This window comes from Pelmatolapia mariae, linkage group LG3_W (genome assembly GCF_036321145.2).
Source record: "Pelmatolapia mariae isolate MD_Pm_ZW linkage group LG3_W, Pm_UMD_F_2, whole genome shotgun sequence".
Taxonomy (NCBI): domain Eukaryota; kingdom Metazoa; phylum Chordata; class Actinopteri; order Cichliformes; family Cichlidae; genus Pelmatolapia; species Pelmatolapia mariae.
Window position 1 is genome coordinate 93,311,695 of NC_086229.1, and position 27,852 is coordinate 93,339,546.

A 27,852-nucleotide genomic window follows, 5' to 3' on the forward strand; every position below is an offset into this window, starting at 1 on the left:
GCAGCGCTGCACCCACACTATACATAGTGCAGGTAGCATACCGCTTTCCCCTCCTGAGTCGCCTGACGGTTTGCCAGAATCTCTTCGAGGCAGTCCGAAAGTCTTTTTCGATGGCCTCTCCGAGCTCCTCCCACACCCGAGTTTTTGCTTCAGCCACTGCAAGAGCTGCCTTCTGCATGGCCTGTCGGTACCTGTCAGCTGCCTCTGGAGTCCCACAGGCTAACCAAGCCCGACAGGACTCCTTCTTCAGCTTGATGGGTCCCCTCACCTCTGGTGTCCACCCTTTGCTTTGGGGGTTACCACCACGACAGGCACCAACCACCTTGTGGCCGCAGCTCAGTGCACCAGCCTCGGCAATGGAGAGCTGAACATGGTCCATTCGGACTCAATGTCCCCAATCTCCCTCGGAATGCTGTTGAAGCTCTGCTGGAGGTGTCCGTTGAAGATCTCACAGACCGGGGCCTCTGCTAGGCATTCCCAGCACACCTTCACTGTAACTTTAGGCACGCCAGGTCTGTCCAGCTTCTGCCCCCGCCACCTGATCCAACTCACCACCAGGTGGTGATCGGTTGACAGCTCAGCCCCTCTCTTTACCTGAGTGTCCAAAACATGTGGTCTTAGGTCTGGTGATACGATTACAAAATTGATCATTGACCTGTGGCCTAGAGCGTCCTGGTGCCACGTACACTTATGGACACTCTTATGTTCGAACATGGTGTTCGTTATGGACAAACTGTGATTTGCACAGAAGTCCCGTAACAAAACACCATTTGGGTTCAGATCCAGGAGGCCATTCCTCCCAGTCACCCCCCTCCAGGTCTCACTGTCACTGCCCACGTGAGCATTGAAGTTTCCCAGTAAAACAACAGATTCTCCAGGCAGAGCACATTCCAGTACCCACCCAGGGACTCCAAGAAGACTGGGTACTCTAAATCACCACTCGGCGCATAAGCGCAGACGACAGTCAGGACCCGTTCCCTGACCTGGAGGCGCAGGGAACAAACCCTTTTGTCCACTGGGAGAAACCCCAGCATACAGGCAGCAAGCCGAGGGGATACTAGGATACCCACCCCAGCCCACCCTCTCTCACCAGGGGCAAATCCAGACTGAGACTGAGTCCAGCACCTCTCCAAGCGACTGGTTGAAGAGCCCAAGCCGTGCATTGAAGTGAGCCCAACTATATCTAGTCGGTACCTGTCAACCTCATGCACTAACTCAGGCTCCTCCCCCACCAGGGAAGTGACATTCCCAGTCGCCAGTCTTGGAAGCTGGGAATTGGTCCGCCAGGACCTCTGCTCCAGGCCGCCACCCAGCTCACAATGCACCGGATTGATTGATTGATCATACCTTATTCATCCCGAGGGAAATTGGGTTAAGGCTGCCAGCCTCCTGAGGGTGTTGGGCCGGCAGGAGATGGGCCCATCTCCCATTTTCGGGCGGTGCCCGGCCGCGCCCCATGGACTAAGGCCCAGCCACCAGACGCTCACCCTCAGGCACCCTCCCCGGGCCTGGCTCCAGCGCAGGCTACCAGTAACCCTATCCCGGGCAGGGTGAAGTGTTCCCTCGATGGTCTTCTCATAGGGGTTTTCAGAATAGTGTTTTTACAAAACCAAAAATCTCTGTTCAGCTTTTGTTATCAGGGTTTTGATGTTCACACCGATTTGAGTTGCTTGTTGTTAATGTTCAGATATAAAGAGAATATTACAATAACAAGAGAATGTTAAGATTAGATAACTGACATGATGTCTTTGTGTCAGATATGCTACCATCAAACCTCCAGGCATTTTCCAGTAGAAGTTTTTTAATTCTTTTGATTTTTTAAAAAAAATTATTTTATTTTTTAGTGCAGAGCACCAGCAGTTTCCATTTTAGATCATAATGTTTTGTTGTATTATTCGGACTCTTCGTGATTCCTCCACAGAGTGGACCAGGAGAGCTCAGAGGTTTCCAGTGGTCAGTCTGCCCAGCAGCATCAAACACACCTGGACTCCATATTTATGGTCTGTACATGTACAACAACTACTTTTACATCTATTCTGTTCACAGTCATCTAGTGATGGTAAATTTGATTCTTTTTACTGAATCGAGTTTTAATGAGTCACTCACCAAAGTGAATCGGGTTTTTTGAGTCATTTGATTCACTGAGTCAGTTGACCAGAGAGTGCAAAAAATGTACATTTTCACTCAAACTTAATTTGTTTCTCTTTTCATGTAAATCCTACTGCTAAGATGAGTGATTCTAAAAGAAAACAACTATTTGATAGAGCAAAAAAGAGCAAAAAAAATTTCTAAAGGGAACATTTATTTTGTTTATTTTTATTTTATTAGTATTTTCCTTAAATGTGTCAAATATATATTTTCTCATCTAAATGTCCACTGAGATGTGAGCCAGGGGGCGGTAATGCGCCTTAACATTGGTTGCCAACCAAGAAGAAGACGAAGCTGTGAGCCAGGAGGGAGGGGGTGAGCGAGTCCTGAGTGATTCGCTCGCGCTATGATTCAGAACAGGAGGGAGGGGGTGAGTGAGTCCTGAGTGATTCGCTCGCGCTATGATTCAGAACAGGAGGGAGGGGGTGAGCAAGTCCTGAGTGATTCGCTCGCGCTATGATTCAGCACAGGAGGGAGGGGGTTAGGGAGTCCTGAGTGATTCGCTTACGATTCAGCACAGGAAGGGAGGGGGTGAGTAGCTCAAATGTGCTGTTAGCATGTTAGCAAAGCGATACTACTGTGAACCGAGGAGCTATTGTCTTGATGTGAGCTTCTACTCAGGGTTTTTTCTTCCAGTTCAGAGCAGAAATGTTTTTGTTAAGATACTGGATGTTGTGTTTTTCTCCACAATTTTAATTACAAGCTAGATATATTTCTACTAATGAAATTAGTTTGCTAACAGCAACAGGGATGAGTCAGTGAGTCAGTTGGGCTTGTGAATCATGATTCATGAGTCAGTAAAGTGATTCTCGAGTATTGAACAATTCGTTCATGATTCGCGCATCACTACAGTCATCTCCATGCAGGGTTCTGGCTCAGAAGGTAGAGCAAACTTTCCTTTGAACCGCAAATACATCTGCAAATATCAAGCACTTCTCAATATTTTAGAAAAAAACTAATTGTGCGCTTTGGCAGCTGGGCAGGCCGAAAATAATAAATGGATAAAATAATGTTTTATTTAGAAGTACTTTTCAACACAATCAAGTAAACCTTACAAGCAACTAAATAACAAAATCACAGTATGGTCAAAAACACTTGAAAGATAAAATACTACCTAATACTACATAGTATTAATTAGTATTGTCGTGAATACTGTATAAAATGAATCAGAAAAGGCAAGTTTAAAAAAATATATTTTAAGGCTACTTTAAATAAAGGGAGATAAAGTTCCAGTGGACACTCAGCTAAAAGCACTGAAGGGTAAAGTGAGCATATTGGAAAATAACAGTAGCAGAGGAGGAGGATCTCAGAGTACAGGAAGGAGTGGTGATATGCAGAAGATCAGATATAGAATAGAATAGACCTTGACCAGTTTGTTGAGTTTCCCCCATCTCTCTCTGCCATTCCACCACTCCAGCAGACCACAGCGTAAAAGATAGCAGATGCCACCACAGTGTCGTAAAACGTCCTTAGGAGTGTCCTGTTCACCCCGAAGGACCTCAGTCGCCGTAGTAGGCGGAGACAACTTAGACCCTTTTTGTAGAGTGCATTTGTGTTCGTGGACGAGTCCAGTTTGTTATTGAGGTGAACACCCAGGTATTTGTATTCCTCCACCGTTTCAATGTGCAAACCCTGGATGTTCACTGCCTAGCCTTGATAATGTTCTTGCTGAAGTCAATCACCTGCTCCTTCGTCTTGCTGGCATTGATGCGAAGATGGTTATGTTCGCACCAGCTAACAAAGTCATTGATGCCCCCCCCGGACACTTGGAGATGGCAAGTGTCCGTGTTATAACTGAAGTCCATAGTGTACAGGGTGAAGAGGAATGGGGCGAGTACTGTTCCTTGTGGGGCCCCTGTGCTACAGACTACCACCTCAGACATAGTCCTGCAGCCTCACATACTGGGGTCTACTCGTGAGGTAGTCAATGATCCACGAGGACAGCTGATGGTCCACTCCCGCTCCCTGTAGCTTCCCCCTTAGCACTGAGGGTTGGATTATGTTGAAGGCACTGAAGAAATCAAAGAACATGATTCTCACAGTGCACCTGGCGCTCTCCAGATGAGAGAAGGCCTGATGCAGCAGGTAGATGACAGCGTCACCCACCCCGATGTTCGGTTGGTAGGCAAAATGAAGTGGGTCTAGGTATGATGGTCTTCATCAGGTGTGAAGTCAGTGCAACGGGTCTGAAGTGGTTTGGCTCTTTGAGGTACTTTGTCTTTGGGACCGGCACCACGCAGGAGGTCTTCCACAGAATGGGGACACCTCTCAAGACTGAGATTGAGGTTAAAGATGTATGTGATAACCTCACAGAGTTAATCTCCACAGTCCCTCAATAGTCTGGAGCTGATTCCATCTGGACCCGTGGCCTTCCTGGTTTTAATCTTCCTCAGCTGACTTCGCACCTGGTCAGTTGTGATGGAGAGGCTGCGGTGTGGGTGGGTGGGTGGGTACTGATGACTGGCATGGGGGAAGGAGGCAGAACAGTCGTTGAAGGAAGAAAGGGGCAGGTGAGGTGCATTTGATGTCCTGGTGCTATGGGGGGGTTGCAGAGAGGTGTGAAGAAGGTGTGAAGAGCTCTGGTGTTTGGGGGAGGGAAGGGCTTCTGAATCAAACCTGTTAAAAAACTGGTTCAATGTATTAGCCCAAACCTGATCTCCAGACTCTGAACCCCCTCTGCTCACTGTGCTCCCTCCAGTGATGGGGTTCAGTCCTCTCCACACACCTCTGGTGTTGCTCTGCTGGAGCTGCTCCTCCACCTTCCTCCCGTAGCTGTCCTTTCCCCTCCTTATCTCTCTCCTTACCTCCTTCTGGACTCTCCTCATTTCCTCTCTGTGTCCAGAGGAGGTGTGACTTTATGGGGAGACTTTGGAGAAAGAAGCATAATCTAAAATCATTGAGATGTTTCACAGAAAGCCAGAAGGATACATTATAATAATCCATATGGAAAATGGATTATGAATATGTCATGTTCAAATTTTCAGAAGGAAACCAGGAGAAAGTTCTGTCATTTAAAAAGATTTAATTTGCTACAGCAGTGGGAATTACAAGTTTGACAGAGCGCTATGGACAATAGTCTGATACAACATTCTGCCTGATGCCATGGATGCCCTGAAGCAGGCTTACAGGTTTTTAGACAGTAACAATAACAAATGATTATTATAGCTATCTTCTCCAAACATGAGAGGCTACTGTGGGACCTCTTGCCTGTGTCTGACCTCATCTTGTATCTGTTCCCTCCTCTGTAAGAGACAGAAAAGAAAAATACCTCCCTGCCTAGCCTTGATAATATTATTATCCATTATTCTTCTGCTAATTCTAAAAGCCCAGTTTCAGGACATCTTGTTCAGACTCCCTGAGAAGAGAATATCCTGCTAGTTATTATTAATTGTGATTGTGTAAGCATGTTGCAAATCTCTCTGCACTTCTACGTCATTCCTACAATATTTCAATCCAGAAAATCACGCCGAATGAAGCTCCCAACCTTCAAAAGACAGAGCATAATTCATATGAGCACAGTTGCAGTGTGCATATGAAAATAATTAAAACAGCTTTATTTAATCATTTAATAAACAATATAATAATTTTCAACTCTAACAGTGGTCATACAATGTACTATATGGATTACTTAGAGCTGCTGAGGGTTCATAAAAATTACAGTACTGGAAAGGGGCATAAAAGTGTTACACTGCACTAGTGCTGGGCGATATGGAAAAAATATTTATCACGATATGAATTATTTTATATCACGATAACGATATATATCACGATATACCACCTGACCTGTGGTCATCTGGAAAGTATGCAGTCTTTAAACAGCGAGTGGAGAGGGTGCAGTCTTTGTTTTGAATTACTGTAAAGCATGTCGCAAATCCGGGTGCACGTAAAGCAGCACCATGTTGCAAAACCACAAGACAGAGTTTCTTTGCGAAAAATATCATTTTTTAATACTTTATTTTCTCTTGTTAAGAGTATGTATAGTGAGAAGACAACACTAATATATTTGCACAGGCTATTTAACCCTTTAAGACCTACCATAGAACCAAGTCCGCCAGAGCTTATCTTTACATTTATTTATTTTGAGTGTCTTCTTAGTTTTATTTTTGAGACACACAATTTTTTATATACTACAGGAAAAATAAAAATAAATAAATGCAAATTTGCAAAAACACAGCATGTGCATCAAAATAAACTATTTACAACAGTGTAATTTGACTTCTAAGCATCCCAGAAACGATACAGAAGAACATAAAGTCAAACATGACTTTTAAAAACACCAACATAGGCTTTGAAGCTAAAAAACTACATTTTCCGCGAAAATGACGTCACTTCCGGTTTCGGGCAGGTAATGGCGGACATGCGAGAGTTCGCGCTGACTTGTATACAAACTAGGAAGTGTTATGAACACCTGATTGGATCGGCAAAGCCTGTTTCTGGAATATTATGTTTTTGTTGCTGCAAGTCTGGAATATTATGTTTTTGTTGCTGGAAGTGCTTTTTATGCAATTTTTGCAAAGCTATATGTGGAAGGAAACCGTGACCTAGGGCAAGCTAATGGAATAAGATGTAAGTACAACCCCTACGGTTTCATATGCAAAAAAAACCATTATTGCGCTACCTTACGTGGTTACAGTTCTACAGGGATTTAAAAATAGTTAGGCAAAACGGAGTGTGCCTGCTCCGACCGGTTGTAAAGGGTTAATGATATATTTTATGTAATAATTTGTAAAATTCGGGCTAGAAACGATAGAAACGATAGAAGACAAATGGCACGATAGACACTTTTCTATCGTCCACACGATATATATCGTCATATCGCCCAGCACTACACTGCACAGTTCGGTAACACTGAGGTGGCTAAAAGACACAATTATAGTAGAGAAAAGACTGTTTGCTCCACCAGATCTGATAAATGTTCCATAATATCCAGATTCAGCTGCAGATAGGGCATCCTTAAAGTTGTGTGTATGAGATACAGGTTCTTATGAACAACATGAATGATACCTTTTAGTGACAACATTTAGATTTAAGAGCAATTAAATGAATTAGATATGTGGATTTGACCTTTTCCCACTTCTTTTAGAGAGCCAGAGTTTGAACTTCATTGGGGGGTTGTGTTTATTGCGCCTAATTAAACTGATTTCCAGAAACTTACCTCCTCCTGTGTTATTCCTTTGTCTCTTGTGTGAGAAATGTTTTTGGGTCATTCATAAAAGATTCTGTTCCAGATATTGGAGGACAAAATCATCACTTATGTGAAGAACGAACTGAAGAAGATCCAGACAGATCTGAGTCCAGATGACCTACAATGCTTTAAGAGTAAATGTGAGGATGAGGATGTCTTACAGAGTGTGGATGAAGAACAGAGCAACAGAAGCAGAGAAGCATTTGTGACAATTACAGTGGACTTACTGCAGAGAATGAAGCAGAATAAGTTTGCTGAGCGTTTGCTGAGAAGTGAGAATTATTCCCTGAATATTTACACCGCTAAGACATTCAACAATGTCTCAAGAAATAGCCAAAAATATATTCAAAATATGTGCACTTGATAAATACTTGATATGTGTCTGTGTGTATCGGGTCACTCAGGAACCTGCACTAGGAACTTCCAGTGGAGTCAACGTAACCTTAAATCTGCACTGAAGAAGAAGTTCCAGTGTGTGTTTGAGGGGATCGCTAAAGCAGGAAACCCAACCCTTCTGAATCAGATCTACACTGAGCTCCACATCACAGAGGGAGGGACTGCAGAGGTCAATGATGAGCATGAGGTCAGACAGATTGAAACAACATCCAGTAAACCAGACAGTTTAGAAGCAATAATTAGACAAGAAGACATCTTTAAAGCCTCACCTGGAAGAGATGAACCAATCAGAACAGTGCTGACAAAGGGAGTGGCTGGCATTGGAAAAACAGTGTTAACACAGAAATACACCCTGGACTGGGCTGAAGACAAAGCCAACCAGGACATCCAGTTCATATTTCCATTCACTTTCAGAGAGCTGAATGTGCTGAAAGAGGAAAAGTTCAGCTTGGTGGAACTTGTTCATCACTTCTTTACTGAAACCAAAGAAGCAGGAATCGGCAGCTTTGAAGACTTCCAGGTTGTGTTCATCTTTGATGGTCTGGATGAGTGTCGACTTCCTCTGGACTTCCACAAAACTACAATCCTAACTGACCCAAGAAAGTCAACCTCAGTGGATGTGCTGCTGATAAACCTCATCAGGGGGAAACTGCTTCCCTATGCTCGCCTCTGGATAACCACACGACCTGCAGCAGCCAATCAGATCCCTCCTGAATGTGTTGGCATGGTGACAGAGGTCAAAGGGTTCACTGACCCACAGAAGGAGGAGTACTTCAGGAAGAGATTCAGAGATAAGGAGCAAATCAGCACCATCATCTCCCACATCAAGACATCACGAAGCCTCCACATCATGTGCCACATCCCAGTCTTCTGCTGGATCACTGCTACAGTTCTGGAGGATGTGCTGAAAACCAGAGAGGGAGGACAGCTGCCCAAGACCCTGACTGAGATGTACATCCACTTCCTGGTGGTTCAGGCCAAAGTGAAGAAGGTCAAGTATGATGGAGGAGCTGAGACAGATCCACACTGGAGTCCAGAGAGCAGGAAGATGATTGAGTCTCTGGGAAAACTGGCTTTTGATCAGCTGCAGAAAGGAAACCTGATATTCTATGAATCAGACCTGACAGAGTGTGGCATTGATATCAGAGCAGCCTCAGTGTACTCAGGAGTGTTCACACAGATCTTTAAAGAGGAGAGAGGACTGTACCGGGAAAAGATGTTCTGCTTCATCCATCTGAGTGTTCAGGAGTTTCTGGCTGCTCTTCATGTCCATCTGACTTTCATCAACTCAGGAGTTAATCTGCTGGACAAGCAAGTAATTACATCCCAGGAATCAGAAGGAAGAGAAGAATCTGCATTGAGACACTTCTACCAGAGTGCTGTGGACAAGGCCTTACAGAGTCCAAATGGACACCTGGACTTGTTCCTCCGCTTCCTTCTGGGTCTTTCACTGCAGACCAATCAGACTCTCCTTCGAGGCCTGCTGACACAGAAAGGAAGTACCAAACAGAAAACAGTCCAGTACATCAAGGAGAAGCTCAGTGAGAATCTGTCTGCAGAGAAAAGCATCAATCTGTTCCACTGTCTGAATGAACTGAATGATCGTTCTCTAGTGGAGGAGATCCAACAGTCCCTGAGATCAGGAAGACTTTCCACAGATAAATTGTCTCCTGCTCAGTGGTCAGCTCTGGTCTTCATCTTACTGTCATCAGAAGAAAATCTGGATGTGTTTGACCTGAAGAAATACTCTGCATCAGAGGAGGCTCTTCTGAGGCTGCTGCCAGTGGCCAAAGCCTCCAACAAAGCTCTGTAAGTATGCATCTATGCACATTTTTCTTTTTTTAAATATTTATGCAATGTACAGTTTATAGCAGCAGAAAATCTTAGTATTTCTCAAACATTTGTAGATGTAACCCTTATCAAAGTGGACCCAGCGATTTACTTTAACTCTTCAGAAATGAATATAAATAAAAAAGAAATTCCTGGAAGGAGTTAAAGCAACTTGTTTACAACAGATGATGAATGGTGGCTGCATCAGGGTTCAGTATGTGATAATTAAGAATTATTTTGAACAGTATCCACCAACAGCAATCACTGAAATTGTAATTTGGAAAGTATGAATGCCTGTGTCAGTGGGTATTAATTAATAATCACTAAAAGTACTAACTCCCCACATGCTTAACAGATACAGAGGTGTGACTGTGCTGTTTCAAAGCAAGTTCTATTTTTTATGCTTGAATTTCAAGTTGTAGTCTTATTTATCACGTGGACATGGAATTATTTGTTTTCTTGTGGTAAGTTGAAAATAAGTCATTTAATTTGATCACAAATATAACTGTTTTTCAGACTGTCTGGCTGTAACCTCTCAGAGAGAAGCTGTGAATCTCTGTGCACAGTTCTCATCTCTAAGTCTTTTAGTCTGGGAGAACTGGACCTGAGTAACAATGACCTGCAAGATTCAGGATTAAAGCTGTTGGCTGCTGGATTGAAGAGTCCAAACTGTACCCTGGAAACTCTCAGGTGAGGATTCAAGTTTTTTTTTCTCTTCACTATCTTATATTCATAATCTGGATTATACTATTGCTCAAACTAAAACATTGTTGAATTCTAAATTTATCTTTTATTTATATTTGCGTATATTAGTCTCTAAATTACTATTTTTATTTATTCATTTTCATATCCATTTTTTTTAAATCATTGAGCATGAACCTGTGTGTATAACATGCTTCTTAAGCACTGGTCTTTTGAGAAACTTCAGACATTTTGGATTCATAACACATCAATTTCTTTTCATCGTTACAAACTCTTTCATACTGGATTGCAGCAAATGTACTTCGGTGGCACAGTGGTTAGCAGGTCGCTGTGTCCTTTCCGTGTGAAGTATGCATGTTCTGCCAGTGTTTGCGTGGGTTCTCTCCGGGTACTCCAGTTTCCTCCGACAGTCCAAAGACATGCAATTAGTAGGGTTAGGTTAACTGATCATTCTAAATTGCCCACAGGTGTGAATGTGAGTGCGAATGGTTGTTTGTCCCTATGTGTTAGCCCTGTGACAGACTGGTGACCTGTCCAGGGTGTACCCTGCCTCTTGCCCTATGGTAGCGACCCTGAAAAGGACAAGCAGAAGAGAATGGACCTTTTATTTAATGGGAAGACAAAGTCTAAAAGAGAAGTCAAACATGGGACATCACCAGAGACCCAAAAGTTATGCAATAAACCCAGAAAAAATCAAAGGAATGTACTCCATGACACTACAGCAAAGGCTAAAATGAAGTATAAAGCATGGTTTCTCCAAATTATACTTTTGTATTGTCCAACAAGTCAAAACTATTTACTTCCATCAACAAATTTTTTTCAATTTGATTCATTTTCTGTATTCTGTAGCTTTTTACAAAGTATGTTTATACATTGGAATTTGAGTTATTCATGTTAACCCTTAAACCCTGGTGAAGTTTTTTCTGTCTGAATACATGATGAGAATTTTAAAAATCTTCTCGTTCATCCCTTTTGACTTCCTTAAATTAAAAAAATAAATAACTAGTAGAAAATTAACTTTGGAAACTAAATTAAAAACAAATAAGTTAATAAAATGGCAGTGACAATTTTATTTCTATAGCACATGTCATTATATGTAAATTTGATGTTTTCAACACAGGAAATAAAATCCTAACCTGTGTGTTGGCAAAACCTTAAGGTAGTGAAAAAAGAAATCAACCGCACCTATCAATTGTAAAAATGGATAAAAAGGTTTTGGGTCTGTTTTTGAATATATACTCATTCAGTAACACAAACACATTGCTCTGAAACGTAAAATATGACACAAAAAAGGCACTAAATATATTAAAGGAAGATTTTCTATATCTGATCCTGTGGCAGTGAAGTTGAAACAGATAAAGTGCTCTACTGTCTGCTGCGGAATTTAGTCCGGTTTGTCTGTTTACGATACATAGCCATTAACCATAACCAATGACTTCTGTGTAAGTTTATGCAGGAATCCAAGCTTATATATTGGGTGCTTCTTTCATCTGTTGTGTCTCCCCTTGAGAATCAACATGTATTTGCCTCAGAGGCACACAAAGGTGCAACAAAGCAATTTTGCATGCTCTCCCTGTGCCTGTGTGGATTCTCTTCTATGGGCTCAAATTGTGGTCATAAATATTTTGTACTTGTAAATCAAATGCGTATTTGTGAACGGAGTTTTGTAACCTTGTAAACCAAAATGTGTGAAAATTTTATGATTGTGCATCTACAAATGAGAATTTGTGGGTTTGTAAAAAAGATTTGTGTTTGTAAAAAATATTTACATGAGTAACATTTTTTTTTGTTAAGGTCTGGTTACAGATACAAAGCAAAAAACTACGTGCAAAACTCTGCGCTCAGGTCCCCTACCCACTAATTAAGACACAGTCTTCAGTAGTGGGGATAGTTACAAAGCTTTCTTCGTTATGAATTAGCGATACATGTTTTTGCTAAACATTTGAAGACAAAACAACACAAACTCTTGTAGAGGACATAAAGTCAGAGGTAGAAACAACAAGGAGCAGGCGCATCTAGTACACGTAGAGCTGCCGCAAAACCCCACAGAGCTCAACAGCCAGTGCAACAAATTCTGGATCCTTGGCTTTTAGTTAGCAGTTAGCATTAGCAGTCTTTCTGTGTAAGTCCTTTACAGCTTTCTCACAGATATTTCATTATGGTAGAGAAGCTTTAATAACATGTGTGCTGTAATCTTTCGCTCTCACTGTGTTATTGTATCACTTCCTGTCACAACGCAAATTAGTGATTTGTGTAGCTTAAACATTTCAGCTTGGTTAATTTCTAATTTTTAGATATTGACTTATTTTATATTGTGATCTACATGTGCTTTTCAGATAACACTTTCTCTTCAGTCACCTGTGAATTAAATTCTGAGTATGTCACTAGCAGTATGGTTTGTGGTTCTCCAGCTGGGTCACCACCAGCTATGGAACGCCAGGACTGACATAATGAATTAATTAAATACACCATTAAATAATTAATTGAATGTGGCAATAATAATTAAAATTGAAAATAATTAATTAAAATGGGAAGATTTGAAGTTTTTAAGAATAATTTTAGATTCACATCTTAAATTTGACAAGCATGTAAAGAAGATTTCTATGACAGTCAAGGCTAATATGAATTGTTTTAAGTTAATTCGGCATAATATACCCACTTCAGCAGCTCAGTTATTTATGCATTCCATGATAGTCTTTCATTTTTCATATTGTATGACAGTTTGGACCCAAGCAGGACCATTTACAATTCAGCCTGTGGTATCCTTATATAACAAATCTTTAAAAATAATGGATAAAAAATCTGTTCGGTGGCATCACTGTCACATTTGAAAGAAATATAATCTAGGAGGTTTAATCATTTGTGTTTTCTTAAATTAGTCTTTAAATGTATAAATAGGATGGCCCCAGAGTATCTTAATAGATACATCCAGAGACAAGATAGTAATCGTATTACTAGGAGCATGGTGAACAGCAACTGCAAGATATCATATCGCAGATCTACATTTGGTCAGTCAGCTTTTTCCATAAAGGCTTGCCATCTGTGGAACACACTTCCAACCGAAATCAAATTGATTAAAGACATCAGATCCTTTACATTGAAGGCTAAAGTGATTTTAACTAATGATATTTAATGATTTTTAATTTTAGTTAAATTTATTGTCTATTAATTGTAATTGTATTTATGATGTAATTTGGTTTTATTTTTTCGTTTTATTGTAAAATGTATCTATTTTGATTGTAAGCCCAACAAGGGGCAATTGTTGAAAATTAGCAATAGCTATAAACTTACATGCGTTACATCAGTTTCATGTTTTGTACTTGGACTATGTTAAACTGCACTGTCCCTTTTTAAATAAATAAATTCAAAATAAAATAATTAATTAAATAAATATTTACGACACATTCAATTAATTATTGACACATTTAATTAATTATTTAATGATGTATTTATTTAATGCATTTTGGCACTATTGTCCCCTTCATGTCTCACCTTGAAATCGGGTCGATCTAGATAGTCGATTGCTGGTGTAGACTTGGGGCAGCCAGGTATCCCAGAATGCATTTCAAATCACAGGCAGCAATGGTGGTGGCATAAAGTTTAAATACCGTTTTTCTGTCACCAACTACACTTTTAATAGTGTTTTAACCACGAATGTAGTGGCGTAATCTTCACATGTCTGGTCAGGTTGTCAACATAGAACATGTTTGCAAAAGTTCTCAGATGTTTTCAGAAATGTCACTCGCTCTGCTAAGAGTCAGCACGCAGTGGGCACCGAGCTCACAGCCCCGGTGTTCCACCTTAACTGTTTTTTGTTTGTTTGTTTGTTTGTTTGGTTTTTTTGGGGGGGTTTTTTGGGGGGGGTTACGTTGACCGTTTTGTTTACATATTGACCCTGTGCACGAGAAAATGCTAACTGCCTGGTTTGAGACCGGATGTGGGGTTGTACATTTCCGGTAGCTTTACTTTGCGGTCAATCGCTACTTCGAAGATATACTCCAAAATCATGTCCAAAACTCGAAAACGGAAAGAGGAGAAGGTGGGAACACTCACCACTGTTGTGTCATAAAAAATCTAATGATCAATTTTGACGTTTAAAGAGTTTAGATCGATCAGTTGTTTACATCACTCAACACAAGCAGAACTGCATTACAAAATCAGAAGACACATCGTCCACCTTCAGAAGCACATCTCTGTATAGTGACTGGTCTTATGATTTAAACAGGCAAATGTTCAGCATTCAAACTACAGGTGAACAACAGTCAAACCAGATGTTTCCCCGTTATGTCGATATCAGCTAGTCAAGTACACACCTACACAGCATGTTAACAAACCGTGAAAAAAAGCCACACAAAAAATGAATGATTGCTGGTAAGGGTTCCTATACATTAGTATTTACGAAGGGTATGTTGTGACTTACCTTCAAAATTACAGTGGTCCCTCGCTATAACGCGGTTCACCTTTCACCTCGCTGTTTCGCAGATGTTTTTAGTGCAAGTTTGCATGCTTTTTTTTTTTTACATCACATTGTGTCCTGTGTCCTGATCGCTGCAGACGATCTCCTCCGTGACGTCTCTCCTGTACAGTACAGAATCGCCGCATCGATCGCTAGCAGTGTGACTCTGAAGTGCAGTACTGTATGTCGACGAAACGTTTTGCACCGTCAAAAAATAAAATTGGCTAGTTGATTTCACCTATCGCTGGTTATTTTTAGAACATAACACCCGCGATAAACGAGGGACAGCTGAGAAATATAACATTTGAATCCCTTTTCTCTTTTGAGAAAAAGAGAGGCGCTGGGGAAAAAATATCGACAAGTCGATGAACATCATTTACAGATATATTGGGTAAATGCCCAAGACATCTATAGAAATGTAAATCACTGCTTGATTCATTCATTTGCTTAACTTGTTTTGGACCGTAAACAAGGCGCGAATAGGACACCAGAAACAAAGCTCCCCACAGGAGTTTCCGCACCGGAAGTAGCATATGCTAACGTGCACATAGTCAATTCCACTCTCTGTGTTCCACATGTTGCATCCGCAGATTCTCATTTTCACCAAACAATCATCTCTTTCCGCCTGCTCTTGTGTCTCTGTGATTCTGTAACATAAAGAACGTGCTAACATTTTTCTCATGACACCAGTGATCAGCTCAACAGGTAGTGATGGTAAATTCGATTCTTTTTACTGAATCGAGTTTGAATGAGTCACTCACCAAAGTGAATCGGGTTGACCAGAGGGTGCAAAAAATCTACATTTTCACTCAAACTTAATTTGTTTCTCTACTTTTTGTATATCATACTGCTAAGATGAGTGATTGAAAAAGAAAAACAACTACTTTTATAGAGCAAAAAAGAGCAAAAAAAATTTCTAAAGGGAACATTTATTTTATTTATTTTTATTTTATTTTATTAATATTTTCCTCAAATGTGTCAAATATATATTTTTGTATATATTTAAATGTCCACTGAGCTGTGAGCCAGGGGGCGGTAATGCGCCTTAACATTGGTTGCCAACCAAGAAGAAGAAGAAGCTGTGCGCCAGGAGGGAGGGGGTGAGTGAGTGAGTGATTCGTTTATGCTACGATTCAGGACAGAAAGGGAGGGGGGTGAGTAGCTCAAATGTGTTGTTAGCATGTTAGCTGAGCGACGCTACTGTGAACCGAGGAGCTATTGTCTTGATGTGAGGTTTCTACTCAGGGTTTTTTCTTCCAGTTCAGAGCAGAAATTTTTTTGTTAAGAAACTGGCTGTTGTTTTTTTCCACACAATTTTAATTATAAGCTAGATATATTTCTACTAATGAAATTAGTAGAACAGGGACAGGGATGAGTCAGTGAGTCAGTTGGGCTTGTGAATCATGATTCACGAGTCAGTAATGTGATTCTTGAGTATTGAACGATTTGTTCATGATTCGCACATCACTATCAACAGGCCCTCAGTTTACCTGCATGCATCCTCCTCCTCCTCACCTGTTTAACACCTGCTGCTAATTCAAGAAACATGCCCACATTACCTGGTGATAGTCACAGTTTAACTGGGCAGCCGGTGCTCCATATAATGCAATGTTGGCGCATTTTTCTGCACAAGATAAGTAAATATATTTTGTTTCCTGAGCGCAGAGCTGCTGGAGCTTGTTTCCCTACAGAGCACTTTATAGGCGAACCAGCTTTATTAGCGGCTCATGTCCACCGGCACACAGCTTTGAAACCTCACCTGAGTTTTAGCTCTCAGTGGTTTAACACTGGACTTAATTCACTCAGGTTCTGTTTGTCAGGTCACGTTTACTTCGCTGTTTTATTTACAACTGAGCAAATCGGTTTGGCTGAGGTTAAAGTTACGTTTCATAACTGCATAGTTTTACTGAAGTTTAATGGTTTACTGGCACATGTGTTAGACTGAACCATTTGCTCTTCTTTATTATCTGGTGTGTTTTGGATTTTTTAACAGTGAATTTTGAGATTAAACTGACTTTTAAAATGTTTTTTTTATACAAAGAGGAAAGAGAAGGTGCATTTCCACTGAGAGGAGCAACGTTTGCAACAGCATGTTCATCATGAAAACTGCAACCTGGACAGAAATATTACATCATCTGTTTTTTAATAGTTATTCAACTGTTTTCCAAGCACTAGCTGTCTGTTAGAATTTTTAGAGTTTACTTAACTAAAAATAAATGAGGTTCACATATGACTTGTGTGAGTTTTGGGTTTTGTATTTTTTTTCGGTGTTTTGGTCATGTTACGTTTAACTCTCAAAGGCTTGTTAGAAACTATGAAACACATCGTGCAGACTTCTGGATGTTAGAAGAAAACAAATACTGCTCATGAATGAGACTGAAGGCAGGAAGGTGTCCTTTATAACTAAACATATTACATGTCATTTCAGTTATAGCCGATTTATTTCAGTGTAGTGGTGTACAGTCACACAGCTCACGTGGGCGTTATCTGTGATACTCTTAACTATAATTTATGCAATGAAAAACATAAACACTCATGTTGCCGGTAGGTTTTCACTGTGCCAGCTGTTTAATTCACAGCTGCTTATGCAGTAACCATGGTAGAGGCGATCGTGGCTCAAGAGTTGGGAGTTCGCCTTGTAATCAGAAGGTTGCCGGTTCGAGCCCCGGCTTGGACAGTCTCGGTCATTGTGTCCTTGGGCAAGACACTTCACCCGTTGCCTACTGGTGGTGGTCAGAGGCGTCTGTGGTGGTCAGAGGCGTCAGAGGTGGCGCCAGTGTCCGGTAGCCTCGCCTCTGTCAGTGCGCCCCAGGGTGGCTGTGGCTACAATGTAGTTTGCCATCACCAGTGTGTGAATGTGTGTATGAATGGGTGGATGACTGAACATGTAAAGCGCTTTGGGACTAGTAAAGCTATACAAATACAGGCCATTTACCATTTAACCACAGGCTGTGAGCGGCTGGATCGACGCAGGTTTGTCAAAGTTCAGTTCTGTTAGTTTCAACATGCCGGTTGTTGGTGTGCAGAAACGCCTTCTAAAAACAATGGCCATGTAACATGTTTAGTTATAAAGGACACCAAAAGCAATGGTTTTGACTCGATCAGTGTTAAACCCACCCCCTGAGTTTGATGGGTGAGGTTGACAGATAAAATTATTTCATGGTGAGACCTGAAGGAATCAACTGTGCCAAAATGAATTAAATAAATACATAATACATACAAATACATCAACGCTAGAGGTACTTTACTGTCCTGAAAATATTCCTGAAAAAGTAGGAAGTATGGCCTAAAACATAAACTTCTGATAAACCACCAATTCAACTTTCCCTGTTCTGTGACACACCCGCCAAGTAGAAAAAACTTGGCGGGAAAATAAAAAACTCTGGTTATTGGTTACTCAGAAATGTGCATGAAGACATTCCAGTGACCATGGCTGTAACATTGTAACAGTATTCACAGTTGAACTGATTTGTGTTGTTTTTTGTCTGTAGTCTGTCAGGCTGTCTGATCACAGAGGAAGGCTGTACTTCTCTGGCCTCAGCTCTGAGCGCCAACCCCTCCCATCTGAGAGAGCTGGACCTGAGCTACAATCATCCAGGGGACTCAGGAATGAAGCTGCTGTCGGCTGGACTGAAGGATCCAGGCTGGAGACTGGACACTCTCAGGTATGGAGAGAATGTCTGATAGAGGAGGAAGAGCTGGAAACATTTCCTTTAAATAATTTAATTCTTTAATTCCTGTTTGTTTCATGCAGACATAACATAAGCAATCACAGACAGGAAACTTCTATCTATTGCACTGTCTCCTTCTTTCACCTCTTTTCAGTCATTGTGTGTTTATACACCTCTCTGCATTTAATCATGAGTTATTATTAATGTGAACTTTTTAAATGATGCCAAATTGCAAAACCCTTATCTGTGTATCTAATAAAACCTCTGTAACTTTGCTCTGCTTCACTTCAGCAGCATCAGGTAATGGTCAGATGTTGATTCATAGTTTTCTTTCATTTTTGTTCTACTGCAGAATATTTTAAAGGTGGTTTTCTGCTACAAGAATCCAGGCCAGGAAAATCTCCTTCATGTTTTCTGTGTTTTATCCTCAGTTACTTTGACACAAAGGCATCTGCAGTAATGCTTACATCTATGATGAAGCTTCAAAATTGTCAGTACTGATAAGAATTACAATATTTCTGGCTGTCTGAGGCAAAATGTCCCCGAATTGAATCAGGGATCTAATCAAACGGGACCTTGTGAATAGGAATTGAATCGATTATAGAAATCAGTGACAATACTCAGCCCTAGTGCCATTGAATGCTGAGGTGTATCGAGCATAGACGTCACCAACTTTCTGCAGAATCAATCACTACAGACCACCAAACTTTGTGGTCTTCAGATTATCTCAACAACAGTGTATGGAGAGTTACATGGAATGGGTTGCCACGGCCAAGCAGCTGCATCCAAGCTGCTGCATCCAAGCCGTAAATCGTGAAGCCCCATGGAAAGTGTGTGTGTTTTCAGGAGCTGGGCTCAATCTCTTGATTCCAGTGAAAGGAACTCTTTAAAGATAGCGTCTTCCTATTCCAACATGACTGCTCACCAGTGCACAAAGTAGGCTCATATCTAAACTACCTTAGCACTAAGAAGAGGTATCCTTTGGCCTACAGGTCGAAATTAAGAATAATAAATTGTTAGAAGGATTTGTTTATTTCTCTGTTACTTTATTTATAGCACTTTTCCAGAAAAATGTCACAGAGTGCTTTGTAAAGCCAATACATGGCACACATAGAACACAAAATAAATAAATAATTAAAATGAACATTAAAATTGAAAAACACCAGAGGAAAACAATTAAACATGAAAACTATTTAAAAGTGATATAGAATATCTAGGATCAAGAATATACACATTTCTATTGTTTAAACATGTTTACCATAAGCATCTTAAAGAGGCACCTAAACAATCAGGAAACACAACTTCCTATCCTATTTGAAAATCAAGGCTTTTTAGAGAGCAATAATATCTGTCATATTGCCATATTAGTGTTGGGAAGTTTACTTTTAAAATGTATTCCACTACAGATTACAGAATACATGCCCCAGAATGTATTTTGTAACATATTCCATTACATTACTCAATGAGAGTAACGTATTCTGAATACTACTGTTACTCATTTTATATTAAGATTTTAAAACCTAGTTGGTATTGGTATGGCGAATAACCTTCAGTAATAGTTATAAATCACACAGAAATCGTACAGTGGAATGCAAAAGTTTGGACAACCTTGTTAATAGTCATTATTTTCCTGTATAAATTGTTGGTTGTTACAAAAAGAAAAAGTCAGTTAAATATATCATATAGGAGACGAAAACAGTGATATTTGAGAAGTGAAATGAAGTTTATTGGATTTACAGAAAGTGTGCAATAATTGTTTAAACAAAATCAGGCAGCTGCATAAATTTGGGCTCCACAAACAAAGAAATGAAATCAATATTTAGTAGATCTGCCTTTTGCAGAAATTACAGCCTCTAAACGCTTCCTGTAGGTTCCAATGAGAATCTGGATTGTGGTTGAAGGTATTTTGGACCATTCCTCTTGACAAAACATCTCTAGTTCATTCAGGTTTGATGGCTTCCGAGCATGGACAGCTCTCTTTAACTCACACCACAGATTTTCAATAATATTCTGGTCTGGGACTGAGATGGCCATTCCAGAACGTTGTACTTGTTCTTCTGCATGAATGCCTTAGTGGATTTTCAGCAGTGTTTCGGGTCGTTGTCTTGTTGAAAGATCTAGCCCCGGCGCAGCTTCAGCTTTTTCACTGATCACTGGACATTGGTCTCCAGAAACTGCTGATGCTGAGTGGAATCCATGTGTCCCTCAACTTTGACAAGATTCACAGTCCCTGCACTGGCCACACAGCCCCACAGCATGATGGAAGCACCACCATATTTTACTGTAGGTAGCAGGTGTTTTTCTTGGAATGCTGTGTTCTTTTTCCTCCATGCATAACGCCCCTTGTTATGCCCAAATAACTCAATTTTAGTTTCATCAGTCCACAGCACCTTATTCCAGAATGAAGCTGGCTTGTCCAAATGTGCTTTAGCAAACCTCAAGCGGCTCTGTTTGTGCTGTGGGAGGAGAAAAGGCTTATGACAATAAAGCTAGCTTTATTGTCATAAGCTTTATTATTGTCATAATAAAGCTAGCTTTATTGTCATAAGCCTTTTCCAGCTGTACTTGGGCTGTAACAAAACTATTCATGTTCCTGCTGTGTAATAAGCACGATCACGGCTATTACAATGAATATTAATGTAATATTCATTTAAAATGAGGCTTCAAATTGATGACGTCTGATTTTGTTAGACACCTGTTTCCTCTCTCCTTGTGTCCCTTCCTTGGCTCTTCTGCTCACATCTCTGGTGGGAGGGGCTAAGATGTGAGGAGAGCAGTGCAGGATGTACAAAGTGAGAAATGAGAAAGGGGCACAGACTGAAAAGCTTGATGACCTTAGGCAGGTCTGTGGGACAGACAGTAAATTTAACATGTTTGAACTCAGTGAGTGAGATGAAGATTGTTTGTGTGACAGAGGCAGAAATTTCTCTGTGTGCATGTGGAGAAATCTGCTGTTAAATCAGAACATGAACAGGTTTCAGGTGGCATTAAAACACATAAAAACAATGCTGCACTCACTCAGAGGTCAGAAGTCATGTACAGTAACCACACTGACACCAAGAGGAGAAAAACAGCTGGCAGCAAAGGCAGGGAGGTGTCTTTTCCAGCTAAACAGAAGAGGAATATAAAGATAATGAAGGTCACAGTTTGAATCAGTCATATTTCATTCAATACGGTGGTGTACTGACAGATCCAGGATCAGCAGTTTGATCCATGTATGGATTGAAGTGTATTTGTGAAAATGTTGGACTGTTCCTTTATAAGTGTCTAACAGTCTGTGTATGAAAGCCATGTAATGTCCATTTGTGCATGCTGACTGTGCTGGTCTGACCCCCCTCCTCCTTTCAGGGTGGAGCCTGCTGGAGTCCGATGGTTGAGACCAGGTCTGAGGAAGTGTAAGTGTGTTTTTAATGTGATTCATGAAAACAAAGCAGCACACATTCAACCATCTTCAAACTGTCACATCACTCATTCACATCTCTGATGTCAGGAGTCGTCATCAAAGTGTCAATCAATGAACAGATGATGGATCAATAACTACAGCTGGATTGTGTTTGTTCTCTCCATCAGATTCCTGTCAACTCACAATCGACACAAACACAGTGAACACAAACCTCCAACTGTCTGACAACAACAGGAAGGTGACACATGGGGGGGAGGTTCAGTCATATCCTGATAATCCAGACAGATTTGATGTTCTTCCTCAGCTGCTGTGTAGAAATGGTCTGACTGGTCGCTGTTACTGGGAGGTCGAGTGGAGAGGAGAAGTTTATATATCAGTGAGTTACAGAAGAATCAGAAGAAAAGGAGACAGTAATGACTGTTGGTTTGGACGGAATGATCATTCCTGGAATCTGTACTGCACTAATGATGGTCCTGTTTATGTCTGTTACAACACAAAATTTGTATCCACCACCACCACCTCCTCCTCTGTCTCTAACAGAGTAGCAGTGTATGTGGACTGTCCTGCTGGCACTCTGTCCTTCTACAGAGTTTTCTCTGACACTCTGATCCACCTCCACACCTTCAAAACCACATTCACTGAAACTCTTTATCCTGGGTTTATGGCCTGGTCTTATCCTCCTGAGTCCTCAGTGTCCCTGTGCTGAGTTGAGTGGAAAGAGTGTCCTCCTGTTAGAGAAACACTCTGACTGTTGAACAGATTCCTTGTAAGCTTCTTCCTCTTTCTTTGTCTTTTTCCACTCAAAGCTTCACAGTGAATATCAGCATGTTGTGTTTCTCTGAAGCTCAGTTCACAACCAGCTTCTCTGCATTTTAAACAAGTCTGAGCTCATTAAAATGTTTGATTTCTCTTTCATAATGGGATGTTTCCAAACTCTTCTCATGCTCTTACTGTTTCACTCATTGTTGGAAGCTCATCATGTGAAAATGTTTCAGCCATATAAGCTGAAAATATTGGCTCAATGGTTTTGAAAGCAGTTCTAAGCAGAATGATTGTATTGAGGGATCATAATGCATGTGCCTTATCTAATAAACAGCAAAAGCTTCAGTCCTCATTTGAAACTAGTAAACTTGTGTTTTTTTTACACACACACACACACACACACACACACACACACACACACACATATATATGAGTTTGTCATGAAGAGGCTTCCTTCTCTGCAGCAAACTGTTTTGCTCACTCATCGAGACAAGATCAGGTGTTGAAAGTCATTTTATTTTATTCATGTGTTTACTGAGAAGGTTTTTTTGTGGATTCAATCTCAGGCTGTTTCGGGAACTTCCCATGATACACAGAAGAAACTCTTTTGACTAACCCTAACCCACTACTGCATGTCATTAACTTCCATCTTCTGTATTCCATGAGTGTGGAATTATTTTGTTCTTAAAGTCTCTTTTAAAAAAAAACAAATGCAGGATAAGGCTCTCTACATACATGGCAAATAGGGCTGGGTATCGTCACTGATTTCTAGAATCGATTCGTTTCCGATTCACAAGGTCCCGATTCGATTTGATCCACGATTCAATTCAATTCGATTTGAATCTGGGAAATTTTGACAGTCAGAAATATTATAATTCAGATCAGTACATTTACATATTTTTGTATCTATAAAAAGGAAGCTGGCACACGCAAGACTTTATCAAAGGTGTGAGCGTCACAGCAGATGCCTTTGTGTCAAAGTAGCTGAAGATAAAACACAGAAAAACATGAAGGTGGTTTTCCTGGCCTGGGACTTTATAAAAATATTCTGCAGTACATCAAAAACAAAAGAAAACCATTAATCAACATATGAACGTTACCTCTGACGTTACAGCGGTTTTATTAGACACACGGCTAAGCGTTTTGCATTTTGCATAATTTTAAAAAGTTTAAATTTGTTCAGTATTGAACGGCAGAAATTAGGTTTTCTTTTCGGAAGTAAGTAAAAGAAAAGAAAACAGCGGTCAACAGCGCTGTAAGAACAGTAGACTTGTGCGTAACAAGCAAGCAAATAATGCAGAAAACAGATTTTTAGACGGGAAAATGTTCTTGAAGTACAGAGAGAGAGAGAGAGAGAGAGCTGTGCATGACATGTGATTTTATCGTGGGGGAAGCAAAACAGTAAAAGTCAGAGTGATTTCATGACGATGTTTATGTGAAGCGTAGTTTGGATCTTCTTTTGCTGCTGGTTGGGTTAATATTGTTTGGAGAGAGATAAAACTAACAGCTTTAGAATCAGCGCAAAAAGGGCGTGAACACAAAGCGCGGACCCGCCGAAACATCAGAATCAGCGAGCTGTCGACTTTCAGCCCCGACCGTGTCCGTGCCGTCAGGTGAGAAAGGCGACATCTCACTGATTCTGATCCGCGGGTCGCGCTGTGTATTTACGTCTTTGTGCAGAATCCGTGTACCTGCTCTCATTTACTGTCTTAGCTGTTTGGTGGTTGTTGAAATTTTGTGAGGTTTCACCTGAGATTCTGGCATTTCGGGCAAAATAAATTTATATTAAAAAAATCGATTCAGGATTTTGATGAATCGATTTCACGTTATCCAAGCCAGAATCGATTTTAATCGATAAATCTATTATAAAAACCCACCCCTAATGGCAAATATATCTGGTTAAGCAATAATAATGTTACATAATACACCCTAAGAACCCAATTTTTATTGGGAGGATTTTGAAATGTTTCCAGAATGTAGTTGAAGTTAATTTATGGATTATTAAAATATCTGTCTTCAGACTATGGAAGGACAGAACTCCATATGGAAAGCGCCAGGCGAGAACACACAACCTTCTTGCAGTGAGGCCACATATCAAATAAAAAAAAAAAATCTAAATTGACCAATGTCCTAAACTGACAAGATTTAGACCCTTGGAATAGCCATCCATTGATCCTTTTCCACTTATCCTTGTCAGGGTCACAGGGAGACTGGAGCCTATCCCAGCTTTCTTAGGGTGAGAGGCAGGGTACACACTGAACAGGTCACCAGCCACAGGTCTAAAACAGACACAGACAATCATTTGCACTCACATTCACACCTATGGACAATTTAGAATCCCCAATTAACCTAACCCTGCTAACGTCATGTCTTTGGACTGTGAGAGGAAGCTGGAGTACCCAGAGAGATCCCACACAGACATGGGAGAGCATGCAAACTCCACACAGAAAGACCCCGGCCTGATGGTGAACTCAGGACCTGTAAGGCAACAGTGCTAACCACCGTGCTGCCCCATACCCTTGGAATATGATATACTATTAGGATTGTCACTAAAGCTGGCCTTTTGTTTTAGGCCAGTACAATCAAAACATTGTTTCAGTTTAACTTTTAATAGAAACCTAAATGACCTTTTGAATGAAAATGTTCTTTGAACATTTGTTAAAATAGTTTTTTTGAAATGACCTGAATTTGTAGGCAACATTTGCCAAAACTGGGAACTTTTGATGCTGGCTGGTTAGCTGACCTTATCCACGGAAGACAGTTGTGGAAGCAGAAAAGAGGTGCACTTGGAGCAAAAATGTTACATCCTTTGAATTTTTAATGCAAAATTTCTCCTGCATGTACAAATCAGTCCACAGGCTGTTTGAGGCAGGTAGATAGATGGGGAAGGTTAGAATAACTCTCGAAGAGAATAAAATAATAAAAAGTGGAAACAAATAAATGGCAGTGGATTTGTTATTACCGAGTTCTGTGGGGATGTCCCTCATACCCTGACGCATCTTCTCCAGGTTATACTTGCAGAGCTCTTGTTGACTAACAGCCAGATCATACAGTCCTTCAAAGCTTGGATGACTTACAAAGTCGGGAAGAGAATCAAATCCTCTGTGGTTAATGAAGTCAGCATACCAGGTCTCTTCATCATCCAGTGTATACATATCCTCTCCATCATGGTCTGAACAGCCAATGATTCGGGTACTGTCGTGTAGAACTGAGAAGAAAAGAGGACTGATTCAATGTCTGTTATTCAGTCCTTACAGTACAGACAAAGGTATATGTTCACTTTCTTTTTTTTTTCTTTTTTTTTTTGCCTGTCCCATTTGGTTCTTTTGCCATCAGAATTGTTGTCTAAAGGCAAAGAAAGATGCCCAACAGATTTACTTTACCAAATGGACCATCCCAGCCTTGCCGTATTGGTCTATTTGATTCACCTTTGCTTTTATTGTTTATTTTATTTTCACTTGCTAAACACGGGACAGACTTGACTGGGGAAAAGAAAAGGGAGAAAGAAAGAGGGAAAAAAAAACAGCGGGGAAGAGGAATGGTGATAAAGGGCAAAAAACAAAAACCAACAAAACAAACAGACAAATAATACATATATCAATCACCTGGATCACCTGTTGAGAAAGAAAAAAGAGAAAACAAGCAAACAAAAGAGAGCAATATAATAAACAACATCATCGCGATGATCTATGGGAATATAACAGTAAATACTAAATATTAAATATTATTGTGCAGCACGTGAGATCGACAGCGCACAGTGTGCTTTGAGGTAGGAGCCAAAAAGGGTGTAGTTTGTGTGTGTGAGCACCCGTGTGTACACCTGTGAGCATGAGCGCGCTTGTATTTAAAAGTTTCCTTCATGTAATGATCTGCTAGAGGGTGTGGGGGGCCACAGCCCCGTCCTCCAGGGCATGAAGCAGGTATGGAGGAGATCAAGACTCCAGACATCCAGAGGCCCTCAGAGCACAAGAGACCAAGGAAGACCAACGGAGAGGCAACCGTGCCACTATCCCAGAAAGAGCTGAGGAGAGTCCCAGATGAGGGGTCGCTCAGCAGCCACGGAGCAGAAGCCAGGGGGGGTTGCAGTGACGTGCCCGTGAGCTCCGCCGGCAGCCAGCGTAGGCTGTCCAGGTCAGCAGGGATGTTGGCCTTGATGTGTGAAAGAACGAGTCTCTCAAAACACTTCATGATAATTGGTGTCAGAGTGACCGAGCCCCAGGCCGAGAAGCTGAGGGCCCCCCCACCCCCGAAGGAGCCGGGGCGAGCCCTAGGCTCCAGGCTCCGACAAGCAGCCACCAGGAGTGAGCCGGTGCGTACTTTGACGCCCATCCCCGGACACAAAGAACCACCAATGCACCGATGTCTGAGGGCGTCTGCCACTGGCAGGGGGAGTGGTAGCAGGTAAGCGCATAGCCCCTCCTGATAGCCCTCAAGTCAAAATAAAGTATGATTTAAATAAATAAAAAAATACAATATTCCAAGTTCTAACGTGTTTCCTTACAATTCAATTAGATGGTTTTTTCTCTTCACAATTCACAGTCAATGTTTTAGAAACAACACATTTATCCAAAATACTCCCCTTTAAGTTCAGTTCAATTTTGTAACCTTTGTGAGCTCATTTACTGAAACCGTTGCAGGCCTGATCGTTGCTCGGGCTCGTTGGACCAGAAAAACACACAAATGGCCGCTTCACTTGATAAACAAGCAGAAAAACAAAACGCACGTGCTCAGGTCTACTCACAAATCCTTTGGGCTAAGTGCGAGGGCAAGCTGAGGGGCAGGCTCGGTTGGTGACCATGCGGCCTCCACTCGGCAACATGGTCGGAATTAGCGGCATACCCGGGCTGCTGAGCACACTGGGACAAACACACGGAAATCCTATCCACAGCAGAAGGGTCCAGAGAATTTCTCTCGGTCCACTGTGCATTAGAAATTACTATTTAGTTCCATAGAGTAATCTGTAGTTTACATACTTGGCATACATAGCTACTACAGGCTCTAAAATGCTAACATGCTAACTCGCGATTAACATCATACATTTTAAGTACTTATACATTCCGTTTAAGCTCAATGCTAACTCCACATTCAGTACTCACTCATCACAGGGTAAAACAGTCCATAACAGGAACGTAGACTCTGCATCCACGGCTACTGTTTTGACTATTCTCCCGTTAGCTCTGGTACACAACCTCCTCCGGTAACGTGCTGCTGCCGACTCTCACTAGCTTAGTTTTTTTTTTTTTTCTTTCGCCTCACTTAGATCCCGCCTTCCTTACGTCTGATTGGACAATAGGTTTAC

At 41.1% G+C, this 27,852-nt stretch overlaps 1 protein-coding gene and 1 pseudogene across 1 annotated transcript in view; both read left to right on the plus strand.

Moving 5' to 3' along the window:
• LOC134625026 (NACHT, LRR and PYD domains-containing protein 14-like) overlaps positions 1–22,497 on the plus strand; it is a 551,707-nt pseudogene extending 529,210 nt beyond the window's left edge.
• LOC134625019 (NACHT, LRR and PYD domains-containing protein 3-like) overlaps positions 1–27,852 on the plus strand; it is a 73,043-nt gene that overhangs the window by 3,564 nt on the left and 41,627 nt on the right. The gene's annotated exons all lie outside the window — the stretch shown is intronic.